The following is a 12,731-nucleotide window of genomic DNA, read 5'->3' on the forward strand; positions in this document are numbered from 1 at the left end:
CTAAAAATTTAGGGGCAAAATTATGTCTACCCTTTGGGCCTAGGTGTCTTTAACTGTAAAACTGAATGGACTAGATTATATAATCTCTAAATTTCTTCCTTGCTAGCTCAGAAATACTCCAAAGGACAATGTGTTCAACCATTCTTCATACCTCTTTTAATTACCTTCTGAGTGTGCAAAGTAAAGTCATTCTTTGATACACTAGTGTGAAATAGAGAATATGAAGAATTGTTCTTTTTTTTTGTTTTTGTTTTTTGTTTTTTTTTAGATCATAAACATTTTACATTTATATTTATAATTATATCTAGAATGTAATAAGTTAAATGAACATTTTTATACATTGTGAGTTAAAAATAAAATGAGTTATTTTTTTCAACATACATTACCAAGTAATTCAAGCTCTCTCCAATGATTTGTTGTGTTACTTCTTAATAACAAATTCCCATATATGTGCAGGCTGTTTACTTTCTTTTTTTTTTCCTTTTTCTTTTATTATTCATATGTGTATACAAGGCTTGGTTCATTTCTCCCCCCTGCCCCCACCCCCTCCCTTACCACCCACTCCGCCCCCTCCCTCTCCCCCCATTCAATACCCAGCAGAAACTATTTTGCCCTTATTTCTAATTTTGTTGTAGAGAGAGTATAAGCAATATTAGGAAGGAACAAGGGTTTTTGCTGGTTGAGATAAGGATAGCTATACAGGGCATTGACTCACATTGATTTCCTGTGCGTGGGTGTTACCTTCTAGGTTAATTCTTTTTGATCTAACCTTTTCTCTAGTTCCTGGTCCCCTTTTCCTATTGGCCTCTGTTGCTTTTAAGGCATCTGCTTTAGTTTCTCTGTGTTAAGGGCAACATTCTTATGGATGCTGTTTAGAAACAGAAATGAAACTACTCTGTCCTTTGTCTCACATAGTTGACCTGATGCCAAAAGGGTAAATTAGAAAACCGTCTTCTAATATAAACTGTTTCCATTCTCCTTCATAAAGTGTGCAAGAAGATTAGTGTTGCAGATCATGAATGAGGACAACTAAAGCAAATGTGGGATTTATCCTGTGAAGGAACCTTCCATGTGCTGGACACCTCAACCTGAATCACAGTGCAGCCACATGTTCACAAATGGAACTATGCAAATTTAAAGTGGTAAGTTACTAAAATAGATCAAAATATCCCACTTTGTGTACAGTACTTGAATAAAGGAAGCAAAATCTCTGAAGTGAGAAATAGAAGCTGGGGATTATACTCATGCCCATAACCCCTGCTCTTGGTAATCCCATCACTCAGGAGGTAGAGGGCCAGCTGGGTTACAGAGCAAGAACCTATCTCAAAATAAATAAATAAATAAATAAATAAATAAATAAATAAAAACCAATCTTTACTTTAGCTGGTAAAAATAAATGCCCAATAAAACTATGGAGGAAACAAAATAGTCAGTGGTTGTCAGGGTTAGGGGAGAGGAAGGGATCAATATATGGAACACAGACAATTTTTAAAGCATAAAAATACTCTTTGTAAGACATTATGATAAGGAATATATGCCATTATACAATTATCCATATGTAGTTTTGCCGTGGAGCTAAAATAGCTCAAAAATAGTCTTAAATACTCACTTTTCCTTTTTATGATCGGCCTTGGTTTATTTGACCTCATCCTTGCCATATCCGTCTTCTATAAAGTGACAGTGTTGGGTCACATTTAACCCCAACATGAGCCCATAACCCGTCTGGGTATTTTTTATAAATAAAATGTAATATTATTCCCACCTAATAGTAAAAGTATTAGACTGTCTCCAAAGAAAAATGTTCATGAACACATGTGTGAGCAGGTAGTTTCTGTGTGTGTAGGTATTAACAGCCAGTACTGACTGCTTGCTCATTCTTTTGAGGCCTGTAAGATGCCTTTTAAGCTTGCAAGTGATTATTTTAAAAGGTAAAACTGGGGAAAACTAATCTACAATGTGGCTTAGTTTGTAGGCATAATGGTGAATGAGCAGGCTCAAAATCACATGAAAGGGCTCAATAAGAATGGAATTCTGTAGAAAAATTTCTGCACAGTTCAATCTATCAGAAACTATTCTTTGAGGAGGTAGATTTGTCAAAGTATGGATGCTGCTGTGAAAATTACATCAGCCTTTAAAGGTAACTAATTAAAAAGAAAGCAGAACTTTAACCTGATATTTTTTTGATCTTCAATACTATTGACATAAAAAATCATTCAGAATGTTTATAAAATTGCTTTTCAAGTTTCTAAGGACTAAAAGCACTTTTTCACAAATTGGATTAATCCTCATTTCCTGACACAGATGCCAGAACTTCTAAGATGAAAAGAAAAACATTCTTATTATGCACTCTTCCCGAAAGAGCAGTACAGGCAAGACCTGAGTCCAAAATTATTCATTTCTGCTTCAAATCTTTCTTAAAACCTTTTCTGTAGCTGTGATGTGCAAGAAATAGCTAAGGAATTTTTATCTCCACCCCCTCAAGCAGCCCAAACCATCTGCCCCCCTTTTTAGCAATCTGAGAGAGGAAACTGTCCCTGGAGATTGGTAGAGAGTAGGTGTGCGTGAGAGCTGCTATTTCCATGGTCGGCTTAGGGGCTGATGTCACGATTGCTTCCTACGCAACAATATGGGGAACCACATTAGCAGTCGGGATTCCAGTTGGCAGAATTGCTGATTGTACCCGTTAAATAGACAGTTATTTGGAGAAGGAATCTTCAGGACATGTTAGAGAAGTCAGTTAATGTTTTCTTTAGGAATTAGAAGCTCCTAGAGTGGCATGCTGTATTTCAGAGTCCTTAAGAAGGAAAAATGTAGAACAATAACTTGTTGTTTTATCTATCACCATTGTTGTTACGTTATTATAGCTATATAGTAGTCTTTCAACAGACACAAAGGTGTCAGAAAACAAGGGTTTTATTGAACAGGAATGAAGCTGAAATAAATTAAATTAAACTTTTCAGAAGTTGCCTAGTGGAAATGATTACTTGAAGCTAGTTTGGAAGATGATTGTCTGGGATTCTGAGAAGATCCGAGATGTGTGTGACCATGACCTTGGCAGAAAGTGATTTTAGTTTTATGGTGTTGAAATGAAAGTACTCATCTGAAATAGCCAGCGACATGTTCTCAGAAGTATTGATGTTATTACGACAGCTGTAGACCTTTGAACAACTCCAGGGGCACCATCCTTTCATGCATTAATTTGATGCAATGCCATGGAATACCAGGTCTAGACAGAGGAAGTGATTTGAAAAGAGCATCTTGAGAGATTCTTCATAACACCAGACCACTGGTCTGCAAAGGAATGTACTGAGATGAGTGCCTCTTGGTCTTTGCTCTCATATCACTTCTGCATAGATGTGTTTTCTTCCTTTGCCTACCATATTAGGACATCAAAATGGATCCGTCCAGATGCCAAGATCCCCCTGCCCTTGTAGCTGCTGATTGTTTCTTCTGAGAAATTTGGCAGTTTGTTTGGACCCAGCCAGTTCATCTTTGTAACTAACAGTAGGCTCCCACTGAATTCAATTTCCAGTCTGTTCTTTCCATGTTTCTAGTTCTGCTCATTGGTCCTTTTGGAGTCCCTCCCTGGAGATGAGCATGGCCTGAACTTGAAGCTAACCATGTTCCAAATATAATGGGGCTACAAATGTTCCAAACTTCCTCTTTGCTGAACATTCCTTTGTTCAAAGAAATACTTATGAAGATGCCCAGTAAATACCATAGAGAAGAGCTGTTGTTGCTGAGTTTGGGAGCCTTGCCTGCTCACTGTCTACACCTACCTGTTGCCCACACTTGTTCTAGAGAAGTCCTTGAGGGAATTACATTGACCATCTGGGGTTCTGCCATACTTTAAGAACACTGCTTAGATTAAATTGTTTTTAGCTGAATTTCTGGAGAGCTATTATTAGTTTATTTGAAAACATTCCCTTCTTCATTCTAAAAATAATCCATGATTCTAACTCATATCCTAAAATTAACGGTGTGGTATTGATCTGTTTCTGTAGAACTATATTATTCTGGAGTCTTTTGGTTGTTCATAGTAGGAAAACCAAACCAAGCTGAACTAAAGGTGTTCCATCGGCCTGTAATTGAAGGGTTGGGGGTGACTCTTATATCAACCTCAGTTGACCTCCAGAGGTCTTCCAGAGAAGATGAAAGATGCTGTCTCTCTTTCTTTCTGCTATTACTCTCAACTTATGTGGAATTGACTTTATTTATGGACAGGGTTCCTTCATATGGTAGTTCCCAAGTTGTCTTCAATGTGATTTTCTCCTGGTAATTTCAAAAATATTTTTTGGAATTATGATTCTTCTGATCAGTTTCTTTAATAAACAATCTTTGGTTTCAGAGTATTCTTAGGTTTACATAAAAATGGAACAGAAAACAGTGTTCTCTTCCAATTTCCCTATTAATATTTCACACTAATGTGGAACATTCATTACAATTGATGAATAAGTATTGATATATATTTATTAACCGAGGTCCATAAGGTAACCTAGAATCCATTCTTTGTATTGTATGGGTTTGGAGAGTTGCGTAATGGCATGGATCCATCTTTAAATCGCAGTAGTTTCACAGCCCTTCCCTCTTTCCTGCCAAACCCCCGGCAGCCAGTGATATTTTTATACTGTCTACAGCTTTGCTTTTTCCAGAATGTAGCACAGTTGGAATTAAACAGTGTGCAGCCTTTTTGACTGGCTTCTTTCACTTAGTAATATGCACTTAAACTTCCTCTTTGTTGCTTGGGAGTTCATTTCTTTTTGTCACTGAATGATATTCTTTACCTAGACGTACCACAGATTGTTTTCCCGTTTACCTGGTAGAGGACATCTTGAATACTTCCGAGCTTTAGCAATTATGAACAAAGTTGTTATAAACATTTTTTGTACAGTGTTGTGTGGACATAAATTTTCAAATCATTTGGATAAACATCAATGATCCAGTGACACAGGCTTTGTTTAGCTGTTTGAGCTATCTTCATAAGTGATATAAAGATTCCACTTTTCATTCTTACTCAGATTTACGAGTTCTGGTTATTTCACTTCTTGTTAGCCTTTGTTGTCATCTGTGTTTGGGATTTTAGAGACTTTGTAAATGTATAGTTTCATTGTTGTTTTATTTTGAAATACCCTAATGAGATGGCCCATTTTTAAAAATTTCTTTTATTCACATGTGCATACAATGTTTGGGTCATTTCTCCCCCTTCCCCCCACTCCTCCCTGTCCCCTCCCCTTTCCCTCTCTCCCCCACCCCCTCGCTACCAGGCAAAAACTATTTTTCCCTTATCTATAATTTTGTCAAAGAGAGAGTATAAGCAATAATAGGAAGGAACAAGGGTTTTTGCTAGTTGAGATAAGGAAAGCTATACAGCGAGTTTACTCGTATTGCTTTCCTGTACATATGTGTTGCATTCTAAATTAATTCTTCTCAAACTAACCTTTTCTCTAGTTCCTGATCCCCTTCTCCTATTGGCCTCTGTTGCTTTAAAGTTTCTGCATTAATTCCTTTGCATTGAGGACATCAAATGCTATCTTGTTTTTTGGTTTGTTTGTTTGTTTTTTGGTGTCTTACCTATCCTCATACCTCCCTTGTGTGCTCTTGCCTCATCATGTGATCAAAGTCCAATCCCCTTGTTGTGTTTTCCCTTGATCTAAAGTCCACATATGAAGGAGAACATATGATTTTTGGTTTTCTGGAGAGATGGCCCACTTTTAACTGGTGTCCATTCTTGAATCAATCTCTGTAGTCAAGGGGATGGAATATGTTTGCTAGTCAGAGTTGCATCCCAGGCCTTCCTCTCAAGAGGGACCACAAGAATAACAGGTTATTTGCAGGCACCAATTTCAAAAATGAAAAAAAAAATTCAATTATATAAAAAAGAGAATTGGATACCATTATGAGAAGCATATCAGACATCTATCAAAAAATGTAAATAATTTCCTGATACGCTATAATGATTTTAGAAGGTATGATTATATTTAAGTCATCCTCAAGTGAAAAACATGTACATTTCAAAGGTCAAGTAAAGAGGCGGTAAACTCCTGCAGTGGAAGCTGGAATAAGTAGCAGTTGGAAAATAGAGCTCAATTTATACAGTTTGAAGAAATGTAGAATGAAATGCATTTCTTTTCAACATTAATTCTTTATTTACCATATTCGTTCATGAGTATGTTAGCTCCTTTCTGTGTGGAACATATCACACAGTGGAAATGAAATAAATAATCTACTAGAGGTCCTTTACAATTTAAATTAAGCTATTATTCAATGTAATTACTAGTCTGAATGTTTTAAAGTTTCTCTAAATAAGAACTATGAAGGTTGTTTATTCTACAAGATGGTTCATTGCACAATTATGAATAATCAGCAGTGATTCCATGAGTTGATGATCATAGCGTATGTTTTAGTTGAGAACATATTTTTGGCAATGAATATACAATGCCCATTAATTCAATCAAAGAGCTTTTTACATGCATTGATTCAATAAATGTTCTTTGAAAATGAATACACTGGCCAAGTAATAGATTGCCATTTAAAATGCAATTGATGGATTTGAATCTGGCAGTAGAAAAGAGTAAATGTAGGCCAAAGGCTTATTAACTATTGACACAAGTTAACGATATGACCTGGGGATTGAAGAAGGGAGTTAATGTAAAAATTTTACAATATTATAATGAAATGTGTTCAATGATTGACTTAATCTGGGATTGATCACTAGCAAAAATTTAAGCCATATGGAAACTGCCATCTATAAATGTGCTTAATCAGTCAACTTTACCCACTGAGGACAGCAATTTAAAAAGTCTGCACTTTGCAAGGTTTTTGATGCAGTATGCCAAAGACTTTATTTAGTAATAAATACAATGATTCTAGGTAGAATCTTTGTAAAATCATGGATGAATTATGTTGAAAAGAATTTAAACTGCTTTTATTTCATTCAAATACCTGCTTTTATTTTGGCCAATGTTCTGATAACATCAGTAGTTGATGTTTTCTAAAAATGCATCAGAAAAAAAATATAGAAAATAAGAATGATTTATATAGAGGATATTGATCTTTATATACTATGTGAGAAACTAAATATTTATATAAATATCATCAATATCTATCTTTGTCTTTTAATTTATTAAAAATATAGGAGTCAGGCCACTGATGGCTCATGCCTATAATCCTAGTCACTTAGGAGGCTTAAATCAGGAGGATTGTGGTTCAGGGCCAGCCCAGGCAAATAGTTCAGGAAACCCCATCTCCAAAATAATCAGAGCAAAATGGACTGGAGGCATGGCTGAAGAAGGACAGTGCCTGCTTTGCAAATATGAAGCTCTGAGTTCAAACCTCAGTCTCACAAAAAAGTGTGTGTATATGTGTGAGTGAATCTAGGTTTTAAGAAGTAAGGTTACTAATTTAACTATCCATTCTCTAAAATTTGTCATGTAGCTATAGACCCAATCATCACACCTTTATAATTTGAAAGGAGACAAGCTAGTTTTGTCTTCCTAACAGCAAATACGAGAGAAAGACCCATCTATCCTGACTATTAATTTGAGAACTTAGCTAACTTAAGTTCATTATTATTCATCAAGTAGCTAAGAATGTCATTTAACTGTGATTTAACTATCATTTAACTACAAACTTCTAATAATTTTATAAGCTAAATGCATTGTGGTTTTCATTTTAATAGCTGTTGTCACTGTCATTATCAATATTTCATTTCCATGGTGCTCTAAAATAGCTAAGGGGCACACTGCCCAAGAGAATCAAACCAAACATGGCATGATGTTTTGATTCAAAATTGTTTTGGGTTCTCAATTTACAGAAGAGATTAAAGTAGAATCTAGGTTGAATGGATGTTTTAAAGGTGGAACTTATCAGATACATATTAAACTACCAAAATAGTTCATTTGGATCACTGTGTTTTACTACAGGTTCAGCATTTGATGAAGGGTAGGAGTGTGTGATTTGATTTTTAATTTTCCCATACCCACTTAAACATTCTGGCCTCTATTTCCTGAGCAACAAAACAGAGAATGAAGTAGAACTGCTTAGCTTCTACAGCCACCATTTTTCAAAATATAACTGAACTGTCTTAATGGAATGTCACCTTGCTTTTTCCTGATATATTTTATACTATTTCATCACCTAAAATACTTTTTATCAATTCTCTACCCAACTCTTTCTATTTTGTGTGATATAGATACTGGTTTTTGATTCCTTGTCCAAAATAAGATCAAAATTTCTCCTAGGGTTGTTTATTTTAGAAGATTCCTGTTACGGAAAAGATAAACAAATATGAAAAGAGATAGCAGTTATCATCTTTCTTTTTAAAAAGTTTCGATCATAATATTTCTAAAACAGAGTAGCTTGTCACTAGTATTTTCTCAGATTCCTTTACTCAGTTTGATCCAAAAAGTAGGGAGGTTGTTATTTTAAGTACAAATGTAGAACTCAATATTTAATTTATTCAGAAGGGGGCACACTTGTGCTTTTAATAGCAGATGCATTCAGATTTGCTAGTGTATGAAATGTGTACAAGAACTTTTAGCAGACAACAGAACTATTATTAATTATCAAGGTTTCTTAAAATGTATACATATATGTGTATATATGTAATTCTAATTTAATACTTCTTAAATATGGAAAAAGACAAAACTCAACATATAGATTTCTTTTGGGACAAAGGTTTCTTTTTCATTTCCTCCAAAATTCAAAGTCCTATTAAATTGAAAACTTTATAATTTGCTCTGAAAATTATTCAGAATGATTAGTTTTGCTATTCATAAAGACTTGAATGGCCAGGGAAATAACATTCTTCTGACTTTTTTTTTTTTTTTTTGGCAGCACTGGAGTTTGAACTCAGGTTCTCATACTTGCTAGGCAGGCACTCTACTGCAGGAGCCATTCCACCAACCCTTTTTTTGTGTTGGCTTTTTAGAGATAGGGTCTCTTGAACTGCTTGCTGGAGCTGGCTTTGAAACATGATCCTCCTGGCAAAAAGCTGGTTTTGACAATTTCTGATACATTTTAATTTAGTTTCTGATATTATCAACTTGACATCCTTTTCTTCTACATGGAAACCTTGGTCTCCTCTAAAATTCATCACAATGAAAAGGCTGCCCTATATAATCAGTAGGTTCCCTTCCTGTACTGCTGTGGATGATTGCTTTTATTGAAACTGGATTCTGTAGCTTCATCACATGTAATATGGTACTCAGTCCACCTGTGAGGGAGCACTGATATAACACAGTCATAAAATAAAAACTATGCATCTTAGCCTTTAGATTTTCTTATTAAACCATGGTAGGTTTCATAGATGTTCTCATTGTTCTCATTGCCTGCACAAAGACTCTGGGAACAAAAGATTCAGCTAACAACAGACTCAGCTAAGGTTAAGGAGAATTAGAAAATTGACCCATAAGTGGCATGTTAGATATTAACTTCTGGGGTGCTTTTTAGGTTGTCTGTTAACTGGCAGACAATAGAAAGTCTTAAGGTTGAAGCAAAGGTTCAACATGTGATTTAGATCAGTCAGATTTTAGCTATCAACCTACTTTGTCTTTTTCCAGAAAGGCTACAATCTACTTGAGACAGTGTCTATCTTACCCTTACTCTCCAGTTCCTAACATCATGTGGACAAAGAAAATGAGTGCTTTTGAATGAATAAGTCAGCAAAATAGTGAATGAGTAAGTGTGCAAAAGATCCACTGGATGGGTGGTCAGATGGATAAGAGGATGCCTGGATGTTTATCATAAATACACCTAGTCACTAGATGTGGCATTAACTAGTAGTGTGGGAGAAAGTATGTCACTTTCTGCTCCTGAGATTCAGCCTCTTCACCTACAATGTGAAGGGGTTGAACTACATATTTTCTAAGTCTCTTTAGTCCAATGATGACAAAATCCTGTGTATCTACATATGAGACATGTTTCCTGATCTATTTTCTTTTCCTTATCCATTAGAATCACTACACTAGTCATTTCTTATCTGCATGTTGGCTCTGAATATTTCCCATACCATCACCATCCAACTCCCTGCCATAGTCATCTTTCACTTGAAGTCTTTCCGACTGGCCTCCTTGTATTGCTACATTTACCATGGAGTGCATTCTTCACATATAAAGCACAGAGTGCAGCATGTTTTAGAAAACAGCTTATATCCTATCACTCCTATGTTGAATACCTTCCAGTTACTGCTCACAGCAATTGAATAAACTCCAGATTTTTTTTAACCTGACCTTTAATGTTCTATCTCATAGTCTGGTTCCTGTCTGTCTCCATTTTCTTGGATCAACCTTACTGTTGCTTGTCATGGATACTTCTGACCTCAGAACATACCACACTACCTCACCTTAGGGTTTTGTAGTTGTTCTTTCCTTTGTCTGGAAGATCTCTCTCTGACACCTGTGTATGCCTTCTCCTTCTCAGCATCCATGTCCTCACCTTCTCTGAAAGTCTTCTGATCACCCTCCCTGTAGAATCTCCAAGACGTCACCATTCCCTTTGTATCCCATTACTTTGTATTATGTTTTTCATAATGGCACTCCCTTTCTGGATTATGCTGCTTATTAAGTCTCACAGTGTATGGTCTTTCTCCACTCCTATTCATACATAAGCTTTGTAAGGACAGGGACACATTCTGTCTTATTTATTGTTCTGTTCCTACTGTGGAAAATAGTGCTGGACACATACTAGGCGACAGACATGTAGTTCATGCTCCAGAAAGATTCACTGCACATTAACAAGTATTTTCCTTCCAGTCTTATCCACTCTCAAGTGAGAGTTTTTGATCTATGAAGTGATTCATATTCATCTCCATGGATTTGTGTAATGCCATAATGAAATGCTTCCAGGCATGACACTGTCTACCTCACAGGGTTGTTGGAAGGATTAAATGAGATAGTTTATATTAAAGATATTATGCTTACCATCATGGTCCTGATTCCCTAGATGAGGAACCAGGAGCCCCAATGTTATCCCATCACAACCCAAGGTTAAAGATGCTGTGTTCACAGATCATCACAATTGTGCCTTTACATAGTTTCTGTTTTTTCTCTTTCAATTGAACATCCATTACTAGGATGTCACAAGGATCACAAGGATGTCTCCTGAAAATTAGGAAGGGAGAAAAACATCTACTCTTTGATGACAAAGGTCATGAACATCAGTAAAAACAGCCAACAGGAACCTAGGAATGAAAAATTCAGGGCAGAATTTGGCCTACTGGCCCAGATGGCAAGGGAATAAGCTACTTGTGATGTTTAATGTGAAGCTATAGAAAAGTTAATAGGTCTGTGAACAAATGTCCTAGACTCTCAGTTCAGGGTCTGATTTCCCAATCCAAAAAACTTTCTTACCCTGAGGGTAACAATTTTCACTCAGCTTTTATCCAAAGAAACTACCAGTATTTCATTTTTTCTTCTGTTCCCTTAATAAAAAACTATTCAGTATTACTAAGTGGAATTCTACTCTGTTATTTGATACTATTACACTTTCTTGTCATCTGTAACCACTGGGGCTAACCACAGCAGTGTGATACTATAAGGGTGCTTCAGTAAATTAAGTTACATAGAAGATTTTTATATATTTCACATCACTGTTGAAAAGTACACAGCATCAGAATAATGTGTATTATTGTAAAACTTATGTGCTATTTCTTTTGAGCTTTTATATTTGCTCATTAAAACACACACATATTAACAATTAGTTGTACAGTGCTATGTCTGGGAAAAAAATTGAAAATCCTGTTGAATAAACTTCAGAAAAATCTAATGAGCAGAGATGCTTAATGATTTGTTGAGACCCTGATAACTACTCCACAACTGGGATGATCATTCTGTGTCTCCTTGTGTTGGTCCACCAAATCTGAGTCATATAATGTTTGCTTGACTGCCTGTGTATGCACTGAACCTTTTGGATACAACCAAGAGCATACAGGATTTTCCCAATAGTAATACATTTTATTTTAAGGGAGAGCAAATTGAGGCTTGAAAAGATGATTTTATGTGCTTTAATTAAGGTTACATAATTAGGAAGTGAAGGACCATTTCTTCCATACTCTGTTTTAGGAGTCCAAAAATTGTTTTTACAATAATATCATCAATTTGTATACCCAAGTGAATTTGTCAATATATTTTGAAGTTGGATAGCTCTGATTTGTCATGATGTTATTTGTCATGATAATACAACACACTGACATGTATTTTCTACTGGGTACAATGAACTCCCACATTTGTCAAGCTCTGAGGGAGCTGTCCAGTGCTGAGTTTGCCATCAGGATGTCCCTGAAGTAGGAGGATGAGACTGAGTAGCTAGGGCTTTGCATATTGATTTTATGCATACCCACACCAAGCTTCTAGTTAGAGTTCTAATGTAGACTCCTAGGAGAATTTTCTTCCTCCTGCTCTAAATACAAAAGTTCAAAGGGGTCTAGTTGCATTTTAAAAGCTCTCATGCAAAAAATACATGAAGTACCTTGAAATTGTAAGTGGCAAGGTCACTCCATCTGCAGAGTAAACCTACAGAGTAAAAAGCATAGGTTTTAGAAGAGGCAAATGTGTTTTCAGAAAAGAAAATTTTCATTATAGCTTCTTAAATGCAATTCATTCAGGGTAGGTGAATCAGCAGCAATAAAAGACCTTGAATAAGACTTTTTCATGCCTATTTAATATGAATTTTATTCAGTCTGTGGTATTGTTAAAATAGCTTAAAATTTATAATGGTGCTTCCTGTATCCAAAT

General features: G+C 35.7%; 1 long non-coding RNA gene across 2 annotated transcripts in view; it reads right to left on the minus strand.

The window, feature by feature from the left end:
* The window catches only part of LOC141411537 (uncharacterized), a 39,110-nt gene extending 26,595 nt beyond the window's left edge, over nucleotides 1-12,515 (minus strand). The window contains exons 1-2 of one of the 2 annotated variants that reach the window (XR_012436368.1): nucleotides 12,466-12,515; nucleotides 10,920-11,099 (exon numbers count right to left, since the gene is read on the minus strand). This is a non-coding gene — a long non-coding RNA (uncharacterized lncRNA). The remainder of the gene's footprint in view (nucleotides 1-10,919; nucleotides 11,100-12,465) is intronic. The other variant, XR_012436370.1, reaches the window with a different exon arrangement.
* Between the last annotated feature and the right edge of the window lie 216 nt (nucleotides 12,516-12,731).

This window comes from Castor canadensis, chromosome 10 (genome assembly GCF_047511655.1).
Source record: "Castor canadensis chromosome 10, mCasCan1.hap1v2, whole genome shotgun sequence".
NCBI lineage: Eukaryota > Metazoa > Chordata > Mammalia > Rodentia > Castoridae > Castor > Castor canadensis.